Below are 5,625 nucleotides of genomic sequence, written 5' to 3'. Positions count from 1 at the left end.
CTTGTGCAGCAGATCAGCGATCACTCCCCGGCTCATTTTAAGCCGTTTCGTTCCCATGAAAAATCTCCGCTGAGGCTGCTGGTCTCTGATTACCGGGACGCTGTTGCGAAGACCGAGTGAAGAGGAGCCACTAATTCCCCCTTTCCTCCATCCCCTATCCGTTTAAAAACCATCGGCCGTCAGCCTCCACCCCTCTCAGCTGGGAGAGAGACATAGGTGGGCAGTGAGGGAGAGAGAGGGAGAGAGCGAGAGAGGAAGAGGAAGGTTGAGCAAAAAGAGAGAAAGAGTAAGCAGAGAGAGAGGGAGGAGAAGGAGGGGGACTGGAAATATGGGAGGTGATACAACACAGTGCGGATACACAGTGCATGGAAACATCAGGAGAAATAAGCAATATATCAGTAAAACAATGCAAAGTAAATGCAGAAGCCTTTCTGACATCATTGTTAGACTCGTGAACGAGGTCGCTTTAAATTTCTCAGCAGTTCGTTTGCCAATAATTCAATAAACTTGAAAAAATAAAAGAGGCATCATTACAGGAGCTGCAGTATTTTGGTCAAATAAAAAGGACGTCATTATAGGACATAAGCTATACCATACATACACTTGACCACTTTATTAGCTGGACCTTGCTGGTACCGGGTTGGATTCCCTTTTGTCTCCAGAATTGCTTAAATTCTTCTCAGCTTATATTCAACGAGACGCTGGAAGAAGAGAGATTTTGGTCCATGTTGACATGATAGCATCACGCAGTTACTGCACAACAATGATATCAATCTTATGTTCCACCACATCCCAAAGACGGTCTATTGGATTGAGACCTGATGACTGTGGAGGTCGTTTGAGTGCAGCGAATTCACTGTCATGTTGAAGGAACCAGTTTAAGGTGACATGGCACGTTATCCTGCTGAAAGCAGCAATCAGAAGATGCTACACTGAAGCCACAAAGGGATGAACAGGGTCAGCAACAATATTTAGGTGGGGCAAGGAGCGCCAGTAAAATATCCCAACACCATTATATCGCCAACAGCCTGAAACACTGATACAAGGCCAGATGGATCCATGTTCTCATGTTGGTTATGCCAATTCTGGCATTACATACTAGCTGCTTACATAGATACTTACCCTACATGTGAATATCACAGCAGAAATCAAGACTCATCAGACCAGGCAACTTTTTTCCAGTCTTCTATCGTCGAATGCTGGAAACCCGTGTGAATTGCTGGGCTATATCATAAATAAATGCTCAGTTTGAGGCAACAAGGACTAACAATCCTCTATATATTAAATGAACATATAGTAAGAGGAAAAATGTAAATATATTTTGCTAGCATGTTGATTTTGTTATTTTTACACTCAGGATGTATGCCTCGGTGCTCTCCATGGTGCTGAACCTGGATCCTCCGGGTCTCCACTCGCATTGCTGGAAAAATCCAGGCAATAACTCACCATTGCTGGCAGGATTGAGCTGACTTGCTGAAGTAGCATCCAGTAGTTTAAGGTGCTTGCCCTCATTCCACTCATCCTGGACATCAATATCGTGGTAATTTTGGGCTGTTAATGATTTCTGCAGCATAAAAAGGATTTGTTTGACATCACTGGACTGACAAATACTCAGATTAATGAGAAAGTCCAAGGAACTCTGAAGATCTAAGAAGCATAATTGAAGTTATAATTATATAAATTTACCTGTATATACCTATATATTTGACATGTCACCATATTGCCAAGGTCTGGAAAAAGACCAAAACTGTCACTGTCCACTGTGATGGACTGAGAGGCCAAGCCAAATGCCTTCTGCAGAAAAGTTTTATGGTCAGATGAGACAAAGACTGAGCTATTTGGTCACAGTGACAAGAGGTATGTTTGGAGGAGAGGTGAGGCTTTCAAACATAAGAACACTGTACAAACTGTCAAGCATGGTGGTGTAAACTTCTGAACACAGCTGTGTAAGAACATTAAAAATGTTATTCGCTCTTTTATAAATACAATATTTTATTTAACTTTATTCCTACAAATCTTCACCACAGAATGGTCAATAAAACAGGAACAAAGTTGTGGATGCACTTAACAGTTTTAATTTTACCATAAATAATAAAAATGACACATTAGTCTTTCACAATACAAACAAACTGAAGTCGACAATATATAACCAGAGCTTCCTGGAAGCTAACAGAAACAGATAAGAAACCAAATAAAACACTATAAACAAACACAATGTTGTAAAAACAAAGTTACAAGTAGTGCTCCAGGAAATAATGTAGCATCGCTCCTGCATAATCAATAAAATAAGCATGTTTGCATTTCTTAGTAAGGATAACTGAAGTGAGGCGACACTGAGGTGAAACTTGGAGATGTCAAACTTTCAAGGTGCTCTGACTTTATAAAGTACAGCAGTGTTAAAAGAGGTGGAAAAATAACAACTGAGGTTGTTAACAAATATTTCTGAATTCTAGACAGCTTCACATCTGCTGCATTAACTACAAATATTCATTAGTGTGCAATAAAACAAACTCCTTCAACCCACACTGTGAATGGCAATATGGATACAGCCCCAGCTTCCTTATAGCTTTAAAAACTTGCAGCTTAATGAAAATATACTCTGTCTAGATTACACCTGAAGCAAGTTAGTCTTAAAATATACACATCTGACTTCAGTTTAATCACAATATACAATATCCACTATAAGGGCATGTGTTCAAATGATGGCTCTGGAAATGTGGTGGGTCATGAACCCTGACACAGGTCAGACCAAAGCTACAGTCAGACTGATAAATCAGGAAATGAATTAATGCATAAACATACATAATGGTACGGTTAGAGCTGGCCTTTAAAGTCGATCTGTGGTTACATCACAGACGTCTTACTGACTTCTTACAGCTTGTCTGCTTAACCACAGCACTGCTGGTGGCTCGGACACAAAGTCATCATAGATATACACCAACAACCTTCAAACTTAAATCACACATTTAGAGTCGAGATTATCAGATTTTAAATGGGGCTGATTTTCTATAAAACCATGGCATTCCTGACCTTCTTTAACTCCTCTGTACATGGTGGATAAAGTCAGCTAATGATTCAAGAAATCTCTGCATGTCCTCAACTGTTTTTAAACTTGGCGGGTAAATTTCTGTGGACCTGAGTAAGTACAGTGCTGAGTTTCAGCTGAGCTAAAATCACGCAGCAACCTTTAGAGCTGAAAAATGAACCAAAAACATAAAGTGGAAAAAAACTGTAGTTCCTCAAGTGGCCACTTGAGGCTGCCTCCAAAAGGCAAAAAGTCCCCATAGACTCCCATTATAAAATACCCACTTTCACAGCATTAATATGTTTACAGGTTGGCACTAACTGTGGATATTTCCCTCCTTCATATCAACTGTACAGGGCGTGGCTTGACCTTCACTAAGTGTATTCACTGAACTCGACCTCTTAAAGGTCTTTGTGTTGTTCTAGAGGCTTTTGGAGCATTTTTAATAGAATTAAATAATCTCTGCTAATCCAAGACCGCGTCTGGGTTTTAGATTTGGTGAGTGAAATTCTGCTATCTTTTAGGTCGTCCACACAGGAAACAGTTTCCTCACTGTCTATCGCTTTGTAGCTGATGGGTGATAACAAGGCTTCAGATGCTCCCTGTCACAACTAAATCAATGTTATCCCTCGCTCTCATTGAATGTCAGTGACTTTCTACATTCTTATCCTGTGGGGACGCACCTTAATCGAGTGATATATGTGTCCTAGAAATATAACTACAGGTTGCACAGATGCAGACTACTGTAATTGGCGCCTTAACTACCAGCATTTCATCCTACGTTTTTTCCCCAACGTCTTTTTCTGTTGTAAAAGAGAAACTTCATCCCCATACAGTGTTTGGAAGCAAGGCTGCAGAGAACGCGAGGGGCACCGTGCACAAGTAAAACTGTTGGTGGCATAATTGGGAAAGTGGTGACAGGCTGTCCTCACATGGATGCAGCTGTCGCTGAGGAAGCACTGACAGGTCTGTGCTGGAGTGCAGATAGGTGATCACACTATATGCATAATGTGCCCGAGTGCAATGATGGCTCACTTACTTGCACCTTGGCACAGCACGCAGCAAACAAACTGGACTCACCCTCACCTGGTGTGAGTACAACAGGTGTACTTGTGACTTCATTGGCTGATGTTTCCTAAAACTGTAAGTCTAACAGACAATGCGGCAAGCCATGTGGATTAAATATGAAGCGATCAGCGGTTTACATCAGAAGCAGCCGTACTTTCAAATTGATCCATGTTAGGAAACAATGCTTTTTTTCCTTCGGAATCCACCTGCTCGCATGCTACATGTGCACAGCTGATCGTGAAGCACTACTGTTTCTATTTTTCTATGTTTAATACATAATTGTACATATTGGTCTCAGAGTTCCTGCATGACTTAAATGTGCTCCTTTTTAAAGGTAGGTTGATTACTTTAGTCATTTAAAGTGAAGTGAATCTTTCCATCAGAAAATTTATATCCATCCATCCGCATGTGTCTAACAGAGTAGATATGCTTCAGCTACACAGGTTGCCTTTCACCCATGCCATTTGTGCATGATGTGCATTTCCTTCATCATTTGTTAATAACTCTGAGTATACATGCAATAAACAATAGGTATGATGTATGTGGCCAAAACATTTCCTGCTTTGACATTTAATTAAATACATTAACTCCAAAAATGACCAAAGTGCAGGTTGGTGCTACGATGGTCAGTGCTGCCACCTGAGAGCAACCTCACGGGGCCTTTTGTGTGACATCTTCATAGGTGTTCCAGTTTCCTGCCACAGTTCAAAGACAAGCTTGTTAACTTAGCTGGTGATTCTAAATTTGCTGTAAGTGTAAATGTGAGCATAAGTCTCTGTTTTATCCCTCTGATCCACTGACTGCCTGTCCAAGGGTACCCCGTCTCTCACTCAATGTTAATGCTGAGACCCTCGGGTGGGTTTCTCAGAGTAAAGCTACTACTCTACATCAAAAGGAGCCAGCTGAGATGGTTCCAGCATTTCACTAGCGCCTCCCAGGTGAGGTGTTTGGGCATGTCCAACAGGCTGGAGGCCCCGGGTCAGACCCAGGACAAATGGAAGAGATTATGTCTCTCGGGTAGCTTGGAAAAATCTATGTCCCCCCAGGAAGCGCTGGAGGAGGTGGCTGGGAGAGAGGTAGGTCTGGGGATGTCTGCTTAGACTGCTAGAAACAGCCTAATTTAATTTGTGGATAGTAACCTATTAATAGGCTGAACAGTAATCTAACTGATCTAACTGAAAGCATCACCTCATCTTGAAGGCTAATGAGTGTATCACACGTGCGCACCTGTGGTGATCTATTGCAGCACACCTGCACACCAGTGAATCAAGGTAAGAGGTTAAACTAGAGGCCACCAGAGTTAGGTGTGTTATGGTACTCTCTACAGTACTTTTAAGACGCTATAGATCTTGAACAAGAAGGAAAATATAAAACATCTTGGGGAAACTGAATACTTACAGCATGATTTAAAGGGTCACATTTTTAAGACATCAGCACAAAACACTGGCAACGTCAATACAAAAACCAGTATCGGCTGAGTTAAAAGTGAAACATCCATCCCATTGCTCTTTGGTCCTATCAGCCATGGAGCT

Source organism: Diplotaxodon limnothrissa, linkage group LG10 (assembly GCF_057381915.1).
Source record: "Diplotaxodon limnothrissa isolate DT_005_m linkage group LG10, D_limnothrissa_male_GT1.1, whole genome shotgun sequence".
Classification (NCBI taxonomy): domain Eukaryota; kingdom Metazoa; phylum Chordata; class Actinopteri; order Cichliformes; family Cichlidae; genus Diplotaxodon; species Diplotaxodon limnothrissa.
The sequence above is the reverse complement of the archived record's forward strand: the minus strand, read 5'-3'. Positions refer to the sequence as shown.